The sequence below is a fragment of the Micromys minutus genome (assembly GCF_963924665.1).
Source record: "Micromys minutus genome assembly, chromosome: 11".
Classification (NCBI taxonomy): domain Eukaryota; kingdom Metazoa; phylum Chordata; class Mammalia; order Rodentia; family Muridae; genus Micromys; species Micromys minutus.
The window spans coordinates 53,707,300-53,727,108 of NC_137980.1; the positions used below are offsets into that span (position 1 = coordinate 53,707,300).

The 19,809-nt window shown below is 40.0% G+C and overlaps 1 protein-coding gene and 1 pseudogene across 2 annotated transcripts in view; one reads left to right on the top strand and one right to left on the bottom strand.

The window, feature by feature from the left end:
- The window catches only part of ASXL1 (ASXL transcriptional regulator 1), a 63,117-nt gene that overhangs the window by 17,884 nt on the left and 25,424 nt on the right, over positions 1-19,809 (bottom strand). The window lies entirely within an intron of this gene.
- LOC308427072 (programmed cell death protein 5-like) lies at positions 2,979-3,459 on the top strand (annotated as a pseudogene). The gene has a single exon. The product of its transcript is annotated as a programmed cell death protein 5-like (transcript).

The window sequence follows — 19,809 nt, forward strand, 5'->3', positions numbered from 1 at the left end:
CATAATTAAAAATAAGTAAAGGTAAAATTTCAGGCCTCCGTTCTAAACTCCTAATACAGTGTAGAATACATAATGAAAAGATATAAAATTGCAGCTTGCCTTCCATGCCTGTTTCTTGAACTACACAGAGAACGTGCATATGCACTACAACAAACAATCATATGAGACCTAGGAAAGAAAGGAGAAAAGTGAAGAGAATTTCCAAGATGCAGATAAAAGAAACTCTGTCATGAGGGCTGGAGAAGGCTCAATGGTTAGAACCGACTGCTCTTCCAGAGGATGCAGAAGGAAGGAAGGGAGGGGAGGGGAGGGGAAACGGAAGGACAGGAAAGAAAAAAGAAAATCAGTATGATGGCAATACAACCAAAGAAATTTGCAGGTGCTGGGAACACTGGGCTTCAGCTCTTCTCCACGTAACCTATTTCAGTTTTTTATTCCCCATCTTTGATTTCCTTCTTTCTTTCTTTTATTTTTCTGCTACAGGGTTTCTCTGTGTAGCCCTGCCTGTCCTGGAACTCAGCTGGCCTCAAACTCCTGCCTACTCCTGTCTGTCCCTGCCTCTGGATAGCTGGGGTTAAAGACATGCGCCAACAGCAGCCAATATTTTATTTTTAAACAGACATTAGATAATCACAAGAGTTTAAACCATAGCCCAGGGTATATTTAGGCAAGTGTTACTGGTCCCTTCCCTCCTTCACCATCTCACTCCAGGGCCTATCGCACTGCTTTCTTTTCCTACTACGTTTTTGTGCACAGATGATAACATTCCCATCTATTTTATTCTGTCTATTCCTAGCCATGCGCTCCCTGAAATACCTACCATAGATAATACTTTGCATTTTTGTTTTAAAGAAAATATTCTGGGAAGTCACATTATGATTTCATTGGCAGCTTTATAAATTCTTCTCAGTTGCCTAATACTCCACAGTATGAATGAAAATACAGCAAGTTTATATAACCACTCCATAGCACAATGGCACTTAGAAGATCATTCATATTTTACAACATAGATTTGGGCTCAGTGGGTAAGAGCACTGTGTAAGCATGGGGACCTGAGTTGAAATCCCAAATATGTGCCTGTAACCCATGCATTGGGAGAGCAGGGCAGAGAATAGATTGTTAGAGCTTGCCGGCCTCCAGCTTAGCTCCCAGCTCACTGAGAAACCCTGGATTAGGCAGAAAGTAAGAGGCTACCCAACTTCTTCCTAAGAGCTACAGACAAAACACAATCTCAGTCTGCACAATACAAGACACAGTGTATGAATGTATAAATTTCAATTCCACAAACAGAAACCAAAAAGATAAATCAAATAAATCTTAAATTGAAAACTCTTGCTATTTTCTTCCCTAATCTAGTAGTCTTCACTTCTACTAGGTGGCACAGAGCAAGGGTATGTATGAATGTGACATCATGCAGAAGCCCAAAAAGGATGAAATGCCTAAACATGTGTCCCGAGGTCATTTATAAAGGACAGAGTTTAAACAGGTGAAATGATCATCCATGAGGGGAGAGGAGTGCCAACCCAGTTTAGGAATACAATAGAGGGGTTTTAATCCAGCAACAGCTATTCTGCTGGAAATCAGACACACCCTAAGCATATACCTTTAATCCCAAACAGCAAAGTTAGTTTGAAGAAGGAATCACAGAGTTCAAAAGTGATCTCTAACTGAGAGGCAGACAAAATGATGAACCAGAAAAAGACTTGGCAGAATAGTATATGCCCAACTCTCATGAGAACATATAGAAAAGGAGAGGCTACTTAAGAGAGAGCATCACCACGAGATTTGAGAGAAAAGAGACAGGAAAGGGACAATTGTACAGAGAAGCGTTACAGAGAGAAAACAAGCTAGACACAGTGAAGACCAAATGAGAAGGATCGAGAAGATTAGAACAGATTGCTAGTTAGTTTGAGGCCAAACAGAACAATTCAGCCAGAAACTGAGGGAGAAACCAGATAGAATCAAACATCTTAGAGAGGATTATGAGCCAGAACGGCTGAGTTAAACCAGTCAATAAGAAATCAGCAGTAAGTCTCAGAGGCTGAAAACATTCTAGGCCTAAGTAAGATAGTATTGAGACTAGAAATTTCTAGAACCAGGCCTAGGTTAGCAGATGGAAGCAGACATTTACAGTCCAAGAAGGCACTGAAGGATGTTGGGGTAGTGTCAGTAATAGGAATTACAGAAGGAGGAAGGATGGACTAAACAATAAACATACTAATTAATATGTTTGTCTTTTAAATTAATATGTTTAAGTGCACAAGTGGATGCCAGAGTTGCTCTCCACTGTTTAATTTCCCTCTCCTTACCCTTAGCCAACCCTGCACCCATGCATCAGTGTGTGAGTGCATGTGTGTGTGTGTGTGTGTGTGTGTGTGCATGAAGAACAGATACACATCCACGCCATGGAAGACAGAAGCCAGAGGACATTTGAAAGTTTGGTCTCTCGTTCTGCTTTCATGTGGGTTCCAGGGATAAAACTCAGGTCCATCAGGTTTGTGTAGCAAGTACTTTTATACCCAACTCCACTTAGCCATCTTACTGGTTCCCCTGCTCCCCTTTTGTAACCCAAGATTGTCTCTCTTACCAAATCAAAAGCTTACCGATTTGGTGAGGCTAGATAGGTCAGCAAGCTCTGAGGACTCACCAGTCTCAGCCTCCCTAGTACTGAAATTACAAGCAAGCATTGCCACACTCAGTTTTTTATGTAGGTTAAGTTCATTAATTTTTTTATTCCTGGTAACATTACCATAATTTACAGAGTACCAAATGCGATAACAGTACAATAGGTTTTTAAAAGCCTGAGAATGTACAGCTAATTGATATCACACTGCGTTAAGCAATGTGGTTTTTGCATGCTACGGCTATGACAGTTCTCAAAAACAAAAGGTTTGAAATCTCAGGCTGAAGTGATTCCAACCGAGTGTACCAGAGGGCGGGTGTGGCTGTGGGACCCCAGCAACCACTGCACCTGCGTGATGTGGGACAATCGTGCCACGGCTGACGATGAACTGGAGGCGCTGAGAAAGCAGAGGCTGGCCTAACTGCAGGCCAAGCACGGACTAAGCACGGAGATTCTGGTGAAGCAGCCCAACAGAAAACAAAACAAAGGAAAGCAACAGAAATGAGAAACAGTATCTTAACCCAAGTTCTGAGCCAGTCAGCCTGGGCCTGGTTAAGTAACTTAGCACTTGTGAAGCCTGAAAAAAACGAAATCAGCGGAGAACCACCTTATTCAGATGGCACAATATGGACAACTAAACTGAGTGAGGAGGTGTCAGAACAATGTTTAATAGAAACACTTGAGAAAGTCGGCCAACAGGCAAAACAACAGTGAAATTCAACAGAAGCAAAGCAATGGACTTGGATGAGGACAATGTGCTCACAAACACAGCAGTGTCAGGACAGTCACCACCTTGTAAATGGTCACTTTGTTCCATGTCTATATATGCCTTTTGAAAATATAAACTTGCACCTCAAATTTAACAGTTTGGGTGTTTCAGAATTACAGGCAACTCAAAAGAAGTTCTACATTTTGAATATTTTTCCCCCTTCTTACCAAGAGCTTGTAAATAGTGGCAATGCAGGTTTACCCTCTGCAGCTGGGACATTAACATGAGGAGAAATAGAAGCTATGCCCAACATAGCTTCAGCAGCCAGAGACAGCAAGGGAACGAAACCCCTGCAAAAGAATCAGCTTTAAGATCTGAGCACACCCAGCATTCTTAAGGCAGGAGGTCTCCTCTTCCTTAGGGCAGCCTTTCAGAACCCCAGCTCTTAATTTACGTTTTAGAACTGTTGGGTTTATATTATCAAACAAATACCACTCGGACCCAAAACTAGAGTACTTCTACAAAATAACTTGGAGTCCCTGTAGTAACTGTTGAACAGTGAGACAGTGACGTGTTTACAGGAGGAACAGGCAGAAGTAACGGCTAAGTGAGCACAGGATACCAGGCTTTTCCCCAGCACCTATGTTAGGCAGCTCACAACCACCTGTACCTCCAAGCTCCAGGGTCTCAGAAACTACACATGAACCCCCTTATAAGCACACACATACACGATAAAAGTAAATCCTAAAAAGAAAAGAAAAAAAAAAAAAAAAGAAGAAGAAGAAGACAGAGGAAATAAAGAAAGGTTTGCCCATGTGATATAATCACATCAGTGTATCTAAAGACAAGATACATCCTGGCTTGGCATGAGTCCATGACTGTCAACTATTGTCTGGAAAGACTTTCAAAGGCGCTACGCAGAAGGGTGTTGGATGCCCTAATTGGAAAGAAAACCCAGCTGAGATAGCAGACAAGACTCAGATAGCCAGTGTTTGTAGGACAGGATACCACAGGAGATAGCTGCAGAGAATTACAGAAAAAAAACTCTCAAATGTGTTGCTGTTCTACCTACCCACAAGTATAGTGAAACTACCCAAGATTACATTTAAGCCAAAAGAGTCCCACAACAGTTTTTGCCTGTATACAAACCTCACATAGTGGCCCATTACTCAGACCAGAAATGTGAAAATTAGTCTCAAGATTCACAAAGGAACTCATCTTGGAAGCATGGGAAATCCTGACCTTAATAACTGAGCATTCAGCACACCGCTTCTTAGGCAGAGATCCTATAAAATCTGCAGCAGTTTCCATATAACTTAACGATTAATTAAGTAATCTTTTAATTTTTGTTTTTGAAGATTTAAGACGTACTAAATGTCTTACTCGTGTGTATGGTCTGTATACTGTGTGCATGTCTGATGCCTGGGAGGTAAGAAGAGGGACTCCAACCCTACAGGAGAGAGATTAAGGGTGAACCACCATACGGGCCCTGAGAACTGAGCCTGAGTACCCTGCCAAAAAGGCAAATGTGCACCATCTAATATCCAATAAAAAATCATCCTTTGAGAATAGCTGAAATCAACCCAGAAACGACACACATGATAGGAACAGTAGAAAAGAAATTTATAGTCACACCTGTATTTCCCTACATTCAGAAACTTAAATAAGAATATAAGCTTTTTTAAAATATAAGGGCTTTTTTTTTCTGAAGATATATTTTTATTTTATGTGCTATGGGCATTTGTCTGCATGTGTGTCTATCATGTTCCTATACTACCCAAGAGAGGGAATGAGCAGGGGGCATCCGATCCTTTGGGATTAGGAGTTAAAGAGGATTTACCATGTGGATGGTGGGATATGAATCCTGGTCCTCTGCAGGAATAAAAAGTACTCTTAACAGTTAAGCCAATTTTCTAGCCTTTGGTTTTTGTTTTTGAGACAGGGTCTCCCTATAAAACCCAAGCTGAGTTTGAACCCATGACCTTTCTGCCTCAGTCTCTTTTTCAGTTGGAATTAAGCATGCATTACACCAGGCTTTAGGCATCATTTAAGGACTAAATCTAAAAAAAAAAGCTGTGCTGGGGGCACATGCCTTTGATCCCAGCACTTAAGAGGCAGAGGCAGGTGGATCTCTAAGTTTGAGGCTGTCCTGGTCTACACAGAATTCCCAGACAGCCAGGACTACACAGAGGAACCTTGTCTCAAAAAAAAAAAAAAAAGAAAAAAAAAAAAAAGAAAAAGAAAAAGAAAAAAGAAAAAGAAAAACAACAAAAAAACCCAGAAACCACCACCACCAAAATATTTTCAATGGTGTGTGTGTGTTAGTGAGTATGGTGCCCATGGAGAAGGCAAGAGGGAGGTGTCAGATCCCTTGGAGCTGTATGTTCAGTCAATGTGGGTATTGGGGAGCTAACTCAGGTCCTCTGCAGTAATAGAATGTAATCTGAACCTTATCTTTAGTCCCAACCTCTACCTACCCTCCTATCTACCTAATCTACTTGTTTTAAGAAATGAAAATCATTCATACAACATGATTACATTTATTTCCATGTTAAGTCAGGGTGGGTCTTACTATGTATCAAGGGCTGAAAAATTAGGATTTCAGGAATGCACCTTCACTCTCAGCCTATGAGTGATCATAAAAGCATTCATTACTGTAAGTAGAAACCAGACACAAAGCCCAACATTAGAGAGATAGTGTGGTAACTCAGTAAGTAGGGGCACTTCCCAATCAAACCTGGCAACTTGAGTTAATTTCCAGGTCCCATAGGGTAGAGACTCAACTCTGTCAAGTTGTCTTCTGACTCCCACAAACACATCAGGACACTTTAAAGTACCCATAATAAGATAACAACCTAAAAGTTGTGATTATTACAAGGCTACAGATAAAGAACATATAACCAGTAAATTATGGATATGACTATGACTCAAAGGCAAGATCTCTTAGATAAGGAGATAGGACAACTGAACGCAGCGTTACAACCAATGCTGTGTTAACAAGAAGACAGATGGCCTGACTCCATGGCCTCTTCTGGCAGTGCTGTACCAGTGTGGATTTCTTAGTTTTTAAATGTACTACAATTGTGTGAGACTGGGGTGCCCAGCCTATGGGCACTGTGACAAGCCACTGTGGTCTACAAATGCTTTTAGGCATCATTAATAACTAACCTGAGATATGAGCGTTCTTTGGGCCACATTTATATTGGAGAGTGCTATGTAGAGAATACACAGGAATACTGCTATCTTTCGGATTCCCCTACAGAAATGTTTTCTTTAAGTTAAATGTAGAGGCTGGAGAGATGGCTCAATAGGTAAACATCTGCTTTTGCAGACATGAGTACCCAAGGTTAGATTCTCAGCACTCATGTGAAAACAGAACAAACAAAATGCAGATCTGAATCCCATGGCTTGGGAGACAGAAGAAACAAAGTGGAGACTCCTGGAGCTCGTTAAACAACCAGTCTACATGAAGCAGTGAGTGAGTTCTAGACTGGGTAAGAGAGCCATGGCTGAAGACACTTGACACTGACCTCTGGCCGCACACACATACATAGATGCTTTGTACCTGTTTGCATATGTGCACACAAAGAAATATACAGACATATACATCATCTATATACACATCAAAGTTAAATGTATCCCTACCATACAACTTGGCCATTTAATACCACTTTGTTCTTGGAAAAACAAAAGGACATTTCCATACAAGACTGGTAAAGAGATAGTCATAGAATCTTACTTGTAATAGTCCAAAGGTATAAAACCCAAATGTTCTTCCAGGAGTGAGTGATCAACACCTAGCAAATCATTATAAGAGAATCACTAAATAGTAACAGTGAACTATTCTATCCAACAGCAATAGATCAATCTCACATTCAGCACCTGACTAACAAAAGCTACATGGTACATTATCAGAATGGTTCTGACAATGCTCTATTCTATAATATGACTCTGCAATTCAGTAAATGAAATATCTTGCTCCTCTTTGGAGTTGATAATGACCAAAAGATTAACTGATGCAGGCAGCTCACCCTTCACAGTTTTTGGTTTTTGACTAGATAACTAATTCCTTGTTGCAGAGGCACTACACACCAAGGATGCTTTAGTATAGCTGGCCTCTCCCTATTCCATGGCAAAGATCTCTGCACTCCCACCTCCATAGTAAGTGGAGAACTGCCAGATATGGGGAATCAAAAGCATCCTTGGTTGTAGACTGCAATATGACACAGAGGGTTAAGATGTACTTATATTTTGGAGCTTTCTCTCTTGCTGCTACTAGAAACCTTTTCGTGATTTATGTGGCAGTCTCCCAGTAGCTTCAGCCAACAGCATACAAGGGAAGAGGGCTATTACATGCTACCAACGTGACACATCACCACAATTCAGTGGCCTAAACATACATTTTTCTAGGGGGTGAGAATTTTGGGCACAAGCATAGCTGGAGCTCCTGCTGAGGGGTGCACGAAGTTCAAGTCAGGCATCAGTAGGGCTTACTTCCTTCCAGGACCTCAGGACATCTTCAAATGTATGTACAGTTACTGTAGAGAATTTTCTATTGTAGGACTAAGACCACTCAGGACTTTCAGCGCTGACTTGACTTCCTGCTCCCAGTGTTAGAGTCCTTTCCTCTAGGCCTCACACATGCCAACATTCATCCTCAAAGCCAGTAGACTTGCTCAAATCTTCCATCTCTGAACATCAGATGCACATCTAACGGATTCAAGTCTACCCAGAAAAACATCTTTGGGTTACAGTCAACCAAATGTGAAAAGTCTCTTCTTCACCTTTGCTTCTCCTACTGCTGAACACAAATTACAACAACCCTCACCCCCTGTAGGAAAGAGATTACACAGGACAAGGACTATCAGAGATCATTTGAGAGATCTTTCTGACACATCTAGCTTCCAGATCATCTGCTGAAAGGGAACCAGACCATGCAATCAAAGACTATAAGTAAAATGACAAATTGTTCTACACATTAAGTGCTGGGATGGCTTGCTGCACAGCCAGCACTAAGTGAAGTGTGGTGGAATGTACCTATACTGTACTCCATTACTAAAGAAGCTGAGGCAGGAGGACCTTGAATCCTGTACTAAGTTGAGCTACATAGCTAAAATTGTCTCAAGACAGATACCAAAACCAATAACCCCCAAATCAAAGGCACAGATAGAATATTTTAAATCTAAAGATAAAACATGATGCTTCAATAAGCAAATGCACTATTTCATGAGTCCATCAATCCTACAGCACAGCCAACATTTTGAGGTCATTTTTTCTTGTACAGGTATTTCAAAAAGTTGGAATGACGAACAGACTTTATGTAGTTTTAGCAAAACATAAAGGCAATTTGGTTCCATTATAGAGAAGCAAATGCAAAAAGCATTAAGGAAACAGCAGAATTGACAATTTAAAACTAACTCTAAAATTCCTCATCAAATATACTGCAAAAAGAATACAATACAATTTCAGGGCTAGAATGTAGGTTCGGTTGGCAAAGTTGGCTAGCACACAAAGCCCTGGGTTTACTTCTCAGCATCACATAAACTAGCCAGGGTGGAACGTGTTTAAAATCCTAGTACGCTAGATAAGGCGGCAGAAAAATCTGAAGCATAATTTTCAATTATGCAGTGACTTAGAGGCCAGCCTGGGAGGTCCCACCCCACTTATATCACCCCTGGTAGCAAAGAAAATAAGGTGGGAGGAGAGGAGGAAACAGTACAACCATAACTGTATTCAGGTGTTCATCATTGACCCATTAAACAGATAGGTAAACTATAAACTGAATTTCTAGGAGGAAAATTGTTTTACTTTTTTAAAAAACTGGGGATTTGGGCACAGCATAGTCAGTAAATGCCCGAATTCTATCACAAGGACAAACAAAACACCCAACTATGCTCCCAGGACACACCTTTAAACTCTGAAACTAAAGGCAGGCCTCTGTGAGTTAGAGGTCAGCCTGATTTATCTACATGTAGACAACTAGCCAACAACAAGTAAACCTAGGTAGGGTGCGTGCACTTAAGACCTCAGTTCTGGGGACGTGAAGAGAGGTAGACCACAGGGACTCTCTGGCCAGCTAGGCAAGTTTTACTGTGCAGATCCAGGGCCAGGCTGTGGCTTTGGGCAGGGGGTGATAATAGAACCAGAGGAAAGAAACCCAAAATTCCTCTTTGGCTTCTATAGGCACATAAGTGTACCTGAATATCTTTGGGCAAAGTAGTCAAATGTACATGGATGGAGTTAACAGGTTTAACACTACTGGTAAAAATGTATCAGGTAGGAACATTCCAAAATAGAAAAAGAAATTTAAAACAAAATTATAGCAAATTATGGGACAATTTCAAACAGCCAACATATAAGTAATTAACTCTCCAAATGGAGCAGGAGTAGACACAGAATCTTAAGAACTAAGCAATGTCCTTAAAGGAGGGAAACAAAATCTAGACCAAGAAATAGGAAGCAAACTATGGTAAGCTGCATCACATTTAGATTGTTAAAAAAAAAAAATAAGAAAATCTTGTGGGGTGGAGCAAAATAGCTGAGCCTCCATTAAAAAAGTATCTGCCACTGAGCACAACAGCCTGAGTTCCATCCTGGAGCTCACAAGATGGAGAGAACCAACTCCCTCAAGCTGTCTCTAACCTACAATATGCAAAGTGCTCTACATGCACCAGCACCAAGCAATCTGCTCATACACTCATGTGCACATACACTTTAAAATTCTCTAATTTTATGCATATGAGTATGTTGTCTGCATGTATGTCTGTGCCCCAGAGGATAAAAGAGGGTGTCAAGGTCCACATAAAAATTCTCTAAAAGCAAAGACAGCCTATAGGGGGAAACATTGTTTTTCCCCAAATACCTAAAGCTTTGAAATATACCTACAGATTTATTATGCTATAACACAATAAAAGATCTTCTGGCAGGAAGGATACCAGAAAGCTACACACAGGCCAAAAAGTATATCATTAATATTGTTCTTAAGCAAACATCATGGGCAAACAAAAACTTTGCTAGCTGTTAGGAGCACTCGGTGTTCCTCTGGAGGTCCTGAGACTAGTTCCCAGCACCAGTATCAGATGACTCACAACTGCCTTTAACTCCACCTTCTGACCTTTGCCAGCACCTGCACACGTGGCACATACACGGACACACAAACATAAATTTCTTTTAAAAAAGGAAAAAAGAAAACTGTCAGTCTCTGTACTTGGTAGGCAGCAGACCGCTCTCAACTATGCAGCAAGTTTGAAAACATCCTAAGTTACATCAGATCTTGTCTTATAAAAAACCAAAACTGTCAAGAAGAAATTGAGTAAAACAAATTTTAACGATACATGCAATCTATAAATCAATTCATTGTAAATTAACACAGAGTAAAAGGATTCTCAGGTAAACACTTAAAAAGCAGGAGTATGAGATGGCTCAGAGAATAAGAGCACTGACTGCTCTTCCAAAGGTCCCGAGTTCAATGCCCAGCAACTACATGGTGGCTCACAGCCAGCTGTAATGGGATCTGATGCCCTCTTCTGGAGTATCTGAAGACAGTTATAAGATATACATTAGATAAATAAATCTTTAAAAAAATAAAATAAAAGCAGGAGTGCTGGTTACATGTTTATGGGAAAAGGTGTAGATTTAGAAGTCATTGGAGGTAGCTCAGTTGGTAAACTGTCTGTTGCACAAGCATGAAAACCTTAGTTTGGTTCCCCCGTCCCTATGAAAAAGCCTGGTATAATCATATGCATCTGTTACTAGATGTGTGGCTGGCAACAGGCAGATCCTTAAAATTAGCTGGTGAGCCATTCTAACCAGTCTGTAAGCAGTAGGTTCAACTGGGAAATACTGTTCCTAACGCTAATGTGAACAGCAGTGATGTAACTGGGAACTATGGCATAGAAGACAGTTTAGCTCATTTGTCTATGCACGCCTCCTCTTAACAATGCACTTGGAAGCCCAGTTCCTTCACCACCCCACACACACCCATCTCTATACAATATACCCAGCAACCTCAGAACCCTTCCACCCCCATCTTCATTGGACTATCCCTACTTCCACCTCTAAACAATATTAAGTTTCTCCACACCCATAATAATCTCATTTGGACAGTTTCTAATCAAGTGCATTCCCAGATATAAAGAACAGAAATGCCAGTCTGGTCTGAACTACTTTTTCATGTGCACACAGGAAGGCAAAATTGTGTCCGTTAGTAACTTTCAGGGAGAATCCCTATGTACACTATCTTACACTATGCATAACTGGGTGTGCATGTGATTAAAGTAGCAAGATTATAGGAAGGGGCGTGCACTGTAGAGAAAAGATTATGTAACTTATCATCTGAAAGAAAACTATGCGTACTTGCCCTTAGTGATGTCTCCTCTTGAGTCCCATGAGAGGAAGCTCCAAACAACCACTGAAGCCATGGATGCTCTCGCTCAAGTCTGCTGTCAACCTTGATAACGGCTCTCTCATCTGTGCTACAATTCTGCTCCCAATAAAATTATCTTACTTCTTTTGCAAATCTGTGTGAGCCCTTCAATTTACTTTCATGGATAAGAGGCCAAAAACCTAGAAACACCATCCCGGACCTCTACTACTACTTACATTTAAGATCCCCACAATATGGACCTCTGACAATGTTCATAAATGTGTGTGCACACACATATATTATACACACAGACACATTTTAGATCAAACACCATTGCTAGATACAAAGACAATCATCTCAAAATGACAAATTTGTTAAAAAGTGTTTATGTGTATTATAAGAAAATTTCAAAATCTACACAGCAAGAGATTCAAAAGTACATATACCCACAAAAAAACAAAAACCTGCAGATTCATTCACTATGTAATTCAGGCAGGTTTTGAACTCAAAACTTTCTGGCTTCAACCTCAGAAGTAGTTAGGCTTGTATTATTATTCCCAGGTACATAATTCAAATTAGCAATGCCGTCTATAAATTTATATGATCTGTGACAATAAAAACACTGCTAACCCCAAAGTTGTAAACACTTATAGAACACCACAACACTGGCACACACATACATTATCAGCCATAAACAAGCCTCAGGAAATGGAGAAGATTTAATACGTGTATGGCATGCTCTCATACCACAATACACTTACACATCCCCATCAAAAGATAGACCCCAAATATTAGGAAACTAAACACCACATTCCTAAATAAGTTAAATAAAATAAAATAAACATAGATGTTTATCTATTGTTAATAATACCTAACTTACATCATAAAACCCTGGAGAGGGGGAAAGAACAAGCTAAATTCAAATCAAGCCGTGAACAAAAAAATAAAAATGACATAAACCAAGCAGACAAAAAGTAAATGAAACCAACTCTCCTTCTATGAGAAGACCACTAAAATAAAGAAACCATTGGCATTAGCCTGAACAGTCAGAGACAAATCACCAACATTAGGAACACTGAGTGGTTAAAGCAACACCCCCAACAATCACACATGTCCTTACAACAAAGGGCTTTAAATGCTCCCACATGCTGCTGTTACAGGCACGAACCACCATGTCCAGCTTTAGTCGAAATTTCTAAGCAAATCTTCAGGGCCTCAAGTTAAATACCAGGTTGATCTATATACTAAGTTAGAGACCACCAATGATACAATGATTAAGACTCTAAAAATAAAAACTTAAGATGTGCCAGGGTTATAGCTCAGTTTGCAGAGTACCTGCTTAACATGCATAAAATAAAGCCCTTGCTTTGATGCCTACAATTACCTAAACCAGCACACATGGTAGCACACACCTACAATCCCAGCAACTGGGAGGGTAAAGGCAGGAAGTCAGAAATTCAGTATCTTCAGTTACAAAGTGAACTCTAGGCCAGCTTGGGTTACATGAGAATCTACCTTGTAAACAAATAAGTAAACGACTCAGTCCAAGTTCAGATGGCTTTACTAGTGAATTTTACCAGTGAAGAAAACAATACTTTCCAATTCTTCAATAAGAATAGCATGGTATTATTACCCTTATCTGAAAATCAGACAAATACATAACAAGATATATAAACCAGTATGTCTCATAAGATGGACACAGAAATTGTTAACAGTTTTTGGCAACTCAATCCAACAATATAAATACAGAAATAGATCACAATCAAGTGAATTTTGTCAAAGAAATACAAAGAGGGTGACATTTAGACTGATTTTTAAAACTGTCATATATCTCGGCAAATGAAAGCTTGAACATTCAGTCCTAGCAAGAGCTAAATATTAATAGATTAATTTGGGTAAATGGGCTAAGACTATGTTTCATACCATTTAAGTGTAAGTGCTACTCTTTTGTAAGTTCAGAACTATTTCCATATAGAATGTCTTTTACAAAGTAACAGATATGAAAAGCTGAGTTCAATTCCATAACAGCTCAGTTAACTATTAGTTATAATAACCACTTTATAGGTTGAGGTTCAGAAACAAGTAATTCACATAAAAAGTCATTCTGATTTTTTTTTTTCTTTTCTTTTCTTTTTTTTGAGACAGGGCTCCTCTGCATAGCCTTCCTTGGCTATCTTCCAACTCAAGGGATCTGCCTGCCTCTGCTGTGGTTAAAGGTGGGCACCACTACTGCCTAACCATTATGTCAATTTTTGATTAAACAAAACCTTTGCAGCCACTATACATGTAATTCAATAATAGTTCTATTTAAAACAGAAGCAAACAGCAAATATACTTCTGGTTCTCCTTCAAGTTGCCTAATAAAAAATACTCCACAGCCCTGACCAAAAATAAATAAATAAATAGAATTACACGAAGACACAGACACATATAAATGGCTTAATAAGAGTGCTGCTAAGCCTGAGGACCAAAGTTTACTCTCTGGGACCCACAGGATAGAAGGAAAAAAACCGATTCCCATAAACTGCTGATTACCACATGACAATACTAATACATAAATAGATAGAACTTTAAAAAATTCAATAACAGCATAATTTGTAAAAATTTCACCAAAAACTCAGGGTGAAAATGAGCACAGTAATCTCAGCATTTAGAAGGCGGAAATATTGGAACCACAAGTTAAAACCAACCTTTGCAAGACCCTGAAAAAAAAAAAAATGGGAAATTGGAAGTTACCTTAGTTTGAACCAAGTAGACAAAGCAAACACACATGTAAGAGAAATAGTAGAAGCAGATTTTGATCTGCATCATTTTGATATCGTCATGGAAACATTAGAAAGTCAGGATTGCTAGTACCACAGCTGAGAACTTAAGACTCCCTCTAACAGCAGTGTTAAAGGGATGATCCCTTGTGTTGGTGGAAGGAAACAAAAATATGTTCTAGTAAGAGGTTTGAAAACACTGGAGGCATGCCCTGTAGACTGTGGAAGCCATGTTGTATTTCTTTTGTATACAAGACGAGCTAAGTGGTTATGCTCTGCTAAAATGCAAAGATGTGCCTCATCATGGGTCCAAAGAATGGGAATAATCAATGTTGGCCCATCTGAGCACTGAATCTATAGGCACATACCACCACACTTCCTATCTCCCATGATTATTGTTTGTACATATGCCATACTGTCTTTTCAATAAATTCCTGCTAAGTCCTAGCATTTTGTCTTTATACTTTTGAGTATTTCACTATAGTGAGAGAAACCTGACAAACAGCGATACCACTGATGTAGCATTACATGCAATATGCTGCCACCTACAGCTCATGACCCTAGTAAAACTCAGAAACGGCCAAGGACCAGCCTTGGCTTGCAGAGGGGTTTTGAGGAAGGGGTGTCTGGGAGTGGTGAAACAAACGACTAGAAATCAAATCCAAGTCAAATTGTGGGTCCAAGATGGCAGCCTATGCTCTGCTGGAGAAAGCTTCCAGCCTTCTTTCTCTGTGCTCTGCTTTCTTTCTCTCTGATCTGCTCTCTCTGGAGATCTCTAGACAGCTTTCTCTATTTTCTGCTTGAGACAGTTCTCCAAGCAGTTTTCTCTTGCTGTTCTAAAACCTTTCTCTGGATAGCCCACTCCTGCAGATCATAAGCCTAGCCTTTTACATATTGATCTATTCATTTCAGATATTTTTTTATTATCCAATGAATCAGCATCCTGGGACTCCAGCCCCTTAAACCTTAGCAGATAACAAGCAGACACTTCCTTTTAACACTGCAAAAGCATTCAGAGACCTGCCTGCCTCTGCTAAGCACCGATGCTAAGCTAGCTGAACTTATATATTTAGAATTCTTTTCCACAGCCTTAAGGGTTGTCCTGAAGGTCCCAGCTTTTACCATTCTGCTGAGACATCAACCACGCCTTCGCCTCCCACACTCATGCTGTCTCACATTATCAAGGAATCATTAACAGAGGAATGTGAAAACATGTACATTATTATACAAACAAGCCTTAAGCCCACGACAGCCATCAACACTCATGGAGGTCCATGTCTGCTGTCAATATGTCCCCACCAAGGCCATGCCGGACCTGGTAAGAAAATTTCCTGTCTCAGACTCAAAGAGTTATTAAAGCCAGAGGATTTGGGAGGTGGAGAGTTATCCTAATTCCAAGAGAATAAGACAAACTGAAATGAATTAGATGTATATAGTATTAGAAGTCATTGGAGCTAGAGAGACAGATCAGCAGTTTAAGAGCATTGGATACACTTCCAGAACCAAGTTCAATTCCCAGCAACCACACGGTGGCTCACTACTGTCTCTAACTCTGGTCTGAAAAAGATCTAAATCTCTTTTTTGGACTTTGTGGGCACCAAACTCACATGCAGTATAGACAGACACACTAGTAAAATACACATACATATATCTCATCTCTCTCTTTCACAACACACCTCAAAAAAGTATACAGGAAAAAAAAAAAAAAGAACAGCCTGCAAAAAAGCTGTTAGAAATCAGGGTTCTGGGCTGGAGAGGTGACTTAGTGGTTAAGAGCACTAACTGCTCTAACAGAGGTCCTGAGTTCAATTCCCAGCAACCACATGGTGGCTCACAACCATCTGTAATGGGAACTGATGCCCTCTTGTGTGTGTCTGAAGACAGCTACAGTGTAATCATATATATGTAATAAATCAATTAATTAAAAGAAAAAAACAGAATCACCTCAAAAACTGAACTTCCATTTCAAAAGTATGGATTCTAAGGTCATTCTACCGAAGGAGTTCAGGAAGAGGACATAAGAGCCTAGCTGAAAGGCAGCTGCTGGACAAATAAACCAGACAGGTTCAATTGAAACTTGAACCACTATCCTAGTAAAAACCTTTCACTTGGAAAAACAAACCCCAAGATTACAGATGCAATTCAATGGTAAGTGTTTGCTTAAAATGCACAGCACCCTGGGTCTGAGCCTCAGCATCACATAAAATGGGGAATAGTAGTGCAGATCTGTAATCCCAACACTCAGAAGGTATGGGAATCTTGGGAGTTTGAGGCCAGCCTAGGCAACATAAAACAAACCAGGGAAACAGTGAGACACTGTTACAAACATACAAATAAACAGTTCATAAAAAACAAACCCTAAGACTGTAATACACAAAGAACAGGTTGAGCATGGTAGTGTCCTGCCTGTAAATCCCAGCATTTGAGAAGTAGAAGCTCAAGGTCATTCTTGGCCATATAGCAAGTTTAGACCAGCTAGAGCTACCTAAGGCTCTGTCACAAAACAAAGTCAAAATAAGATAAATATAAAAATAATAAGATAAAAGGCTGGGCATGGTGATCTCTGCCAGTAATAACACTCTGGATGCAGGTCCCGGAAGATCAAGAATTCAGTATCATCCTGAAGGGGAGAGTAAGACACAGAGAACAAGGTAAAAAGGCACAGACAGCAGTAGGGAAAGCAGTGTGTTACGTTAGCATGCTGACATGAATAAAGTTTAAAATGAACTCTGGCTCCTGTTTTCAGACTCTCACGGTGGAGAAGAGCAGCGGTGGAGGCTCCCATACACTTGGTCAGATCAAGGAGCAGCAAGAATATAATGATGAGACTCGAATACTGCCTTCTCTTCCTACCCCGTCCAGGACCCCAGCCTACAGCATGGCGCCATGCACATGACATGCAGGGTTAGCGTTCTCTTTAGCTAATCTCTAGAAACACACTCAGCACAGCCAGAAGTGTGTCTACTAGATAATTGTAAATCCAGTCAAGCTAACAATGAAGATTAACCACCACGAGGAGACAGAGTGGGAAGGTCTGACGTGTAAAACATGATCCTTAGAAAAAGTAGCTACAATTCAAAGGTGTGGGCCTCCCAAGTGTAACTAATTCAAACATAAACTACAACAAACTCCACAGCACTAAAAACAAAAATGTTTAAAACAAACATTAAAAACTGCTCTAAGCCAGACATGGTGGTACATGTCTTTAATAACACTTAGGAAGCAGAGTTTGTGAGTTTGAGGCCAGCCTGGTCATCTTGATCCACACAATTCAAGGACAGCCAGAGCTATATAATGAGACCCTGTCTTAAAAAAAAAGTGGCTGTAAGTAACAACACTTAGACAATTTTCATACTCAACTACAAATCATTACACACTCGGCTGTTACAGGGCGTGTTGCTCTTCTAGATGTTGTGAGTTGGCCCCCAGCACCAATATGGTAGCTCAAAACCATCTGAAGTCCAGACGCAAGTTCTACAAGATTTTCTACTTTTATGGTACACAAACATACCCACAGAACACTCATATAAAAAATAAATAAATCTAAAACATCTAAGAAACAACAACCAAAACCAAATTACTAGACATTGAAATACCATCTAGGGGAAGGAAGAAACTGTCCATGAGAAATTAATCCAAAACAGGGGCCTTAGGATACACCAAGTAGTTTGTACTACATCTCTAAAGAATGTTCACAAGAACAAAACAAAGTCAACAGAGAAGGAGCAAATGGACTACGAACAGTAGTAGGAATCTGTTGAGATCGGAAGTGTTTCAACTCAAGCATTAACAATTTTCCCCTTAGTGGTAGAGATTAAAACAAGGTTTTGGTGCTACGAATACTATCGCTGAGTTATGCACAAATATTATCACTGAGTTATGAGAAATTTCTTGTTTTCTTGTGATTCTGAGACCAAACCTACAGTCTGGCTGATAAATATACACATAGAATACTATAGTTACAGAAAGACAGAAGAAAATAGCCATAGTATTAAAGAAATCTTTGAACACATTCAAAACATCTTGACTCCACAAAGTTGTCGCTTAGCATCCATGTGTGTAATGGTGCACCCACCCACCCAACCCCCTTCCTTTTTCATATACATAGTAATAATGATTATATTTTAAAAAAACTTACCAGTGTAATAGAACAACTATAATATTCACCACAGATTCCTATCAGAAACCATGCAAATTAGGAGACAAGGAATTAATACCTTTAAAATGTTCAAAGGAAAAAAAAAGTTCAACTTATTAGTTTCTTATTTAGTTAAAAGTATCTTGGATAGGGAGATGGCTCAGCAGATTAAAGCACTTGCCACCCAGCTCGGGAACCTGAGTTCCCGAAGATCTACATGGTAGAATAAGAGAATCAACTCCTGCAAGTTGACCACTAACCTAAATGTGCATGCTATGGCATGCTTGTATACACGAATAAACACGTGAATACATGCACGTGTGTGCACACACACAAACATACACACACAGTTATAAAGGAGTTAAATGGAAGAGTATTACATGGATCTTGCATTTTACATGAAATTACATAAGGAATATTTTTTGTTTGATAACTTCAGTTATAAAATATCAGGCAAGCTCTGAGAAATGTAGAACTACAATTAATATGCTAACCATGACAAGAGAGCAGATTACCTAGGAAACAGATAAACAGGGTAGATTTAAACTCAAACATAACAATTACATTAAAGTCCAGAGGCAGGGCTCAATGGTTAAGAGCACTGGGTCTTCCAGAAGACCCATGTTCAATTCCAAGAACCTGCAGAGCAACTGACAACCATTTGTTGTCAACTTGGGGTTGGGGGTTAGGGGGTGGTAGTGGTGATTCCAATGCCCTCTTCTGGTTTCTAAAGTCACTGCATGCAAATGAACACAGGCAAAACAGACATACACATAAAATAAAAACAAAGGTGAAAAAACATTAAGCATTCAAGAGCTGGAGAGATGGCTCAGTGATTAAACCTGCTTTCTGTTCTCCCAGGGAACTTGGTTCTTTCACTAGCACCCGTGTTGGAGAGGTCACAACTACCTCTATCTCCGACTCCAGGGGAATTCAGTGCCTCTGACCTCCAAGGGTACTGATATTCTTATATACAAAGACAGGCACACACATAACTTAGTGGGGGAGGGTCTCACAGAGACGGTTCAGTGGTTAAGAACACTTGCTTCAAGGTGGGAGGTGGTAGTGTATTCCTTTAATCCCAGCACTTGGAGGGCAGAGGTGAACTGGCCAGCCTGGTCTACAGAACTAGTTCTAGGACAGCCAAGGTTATATAAAGAAACCTGTCTCAAAAAGGGGGATAAATAAAACTTGTCAACCCAGGTTCAGTTC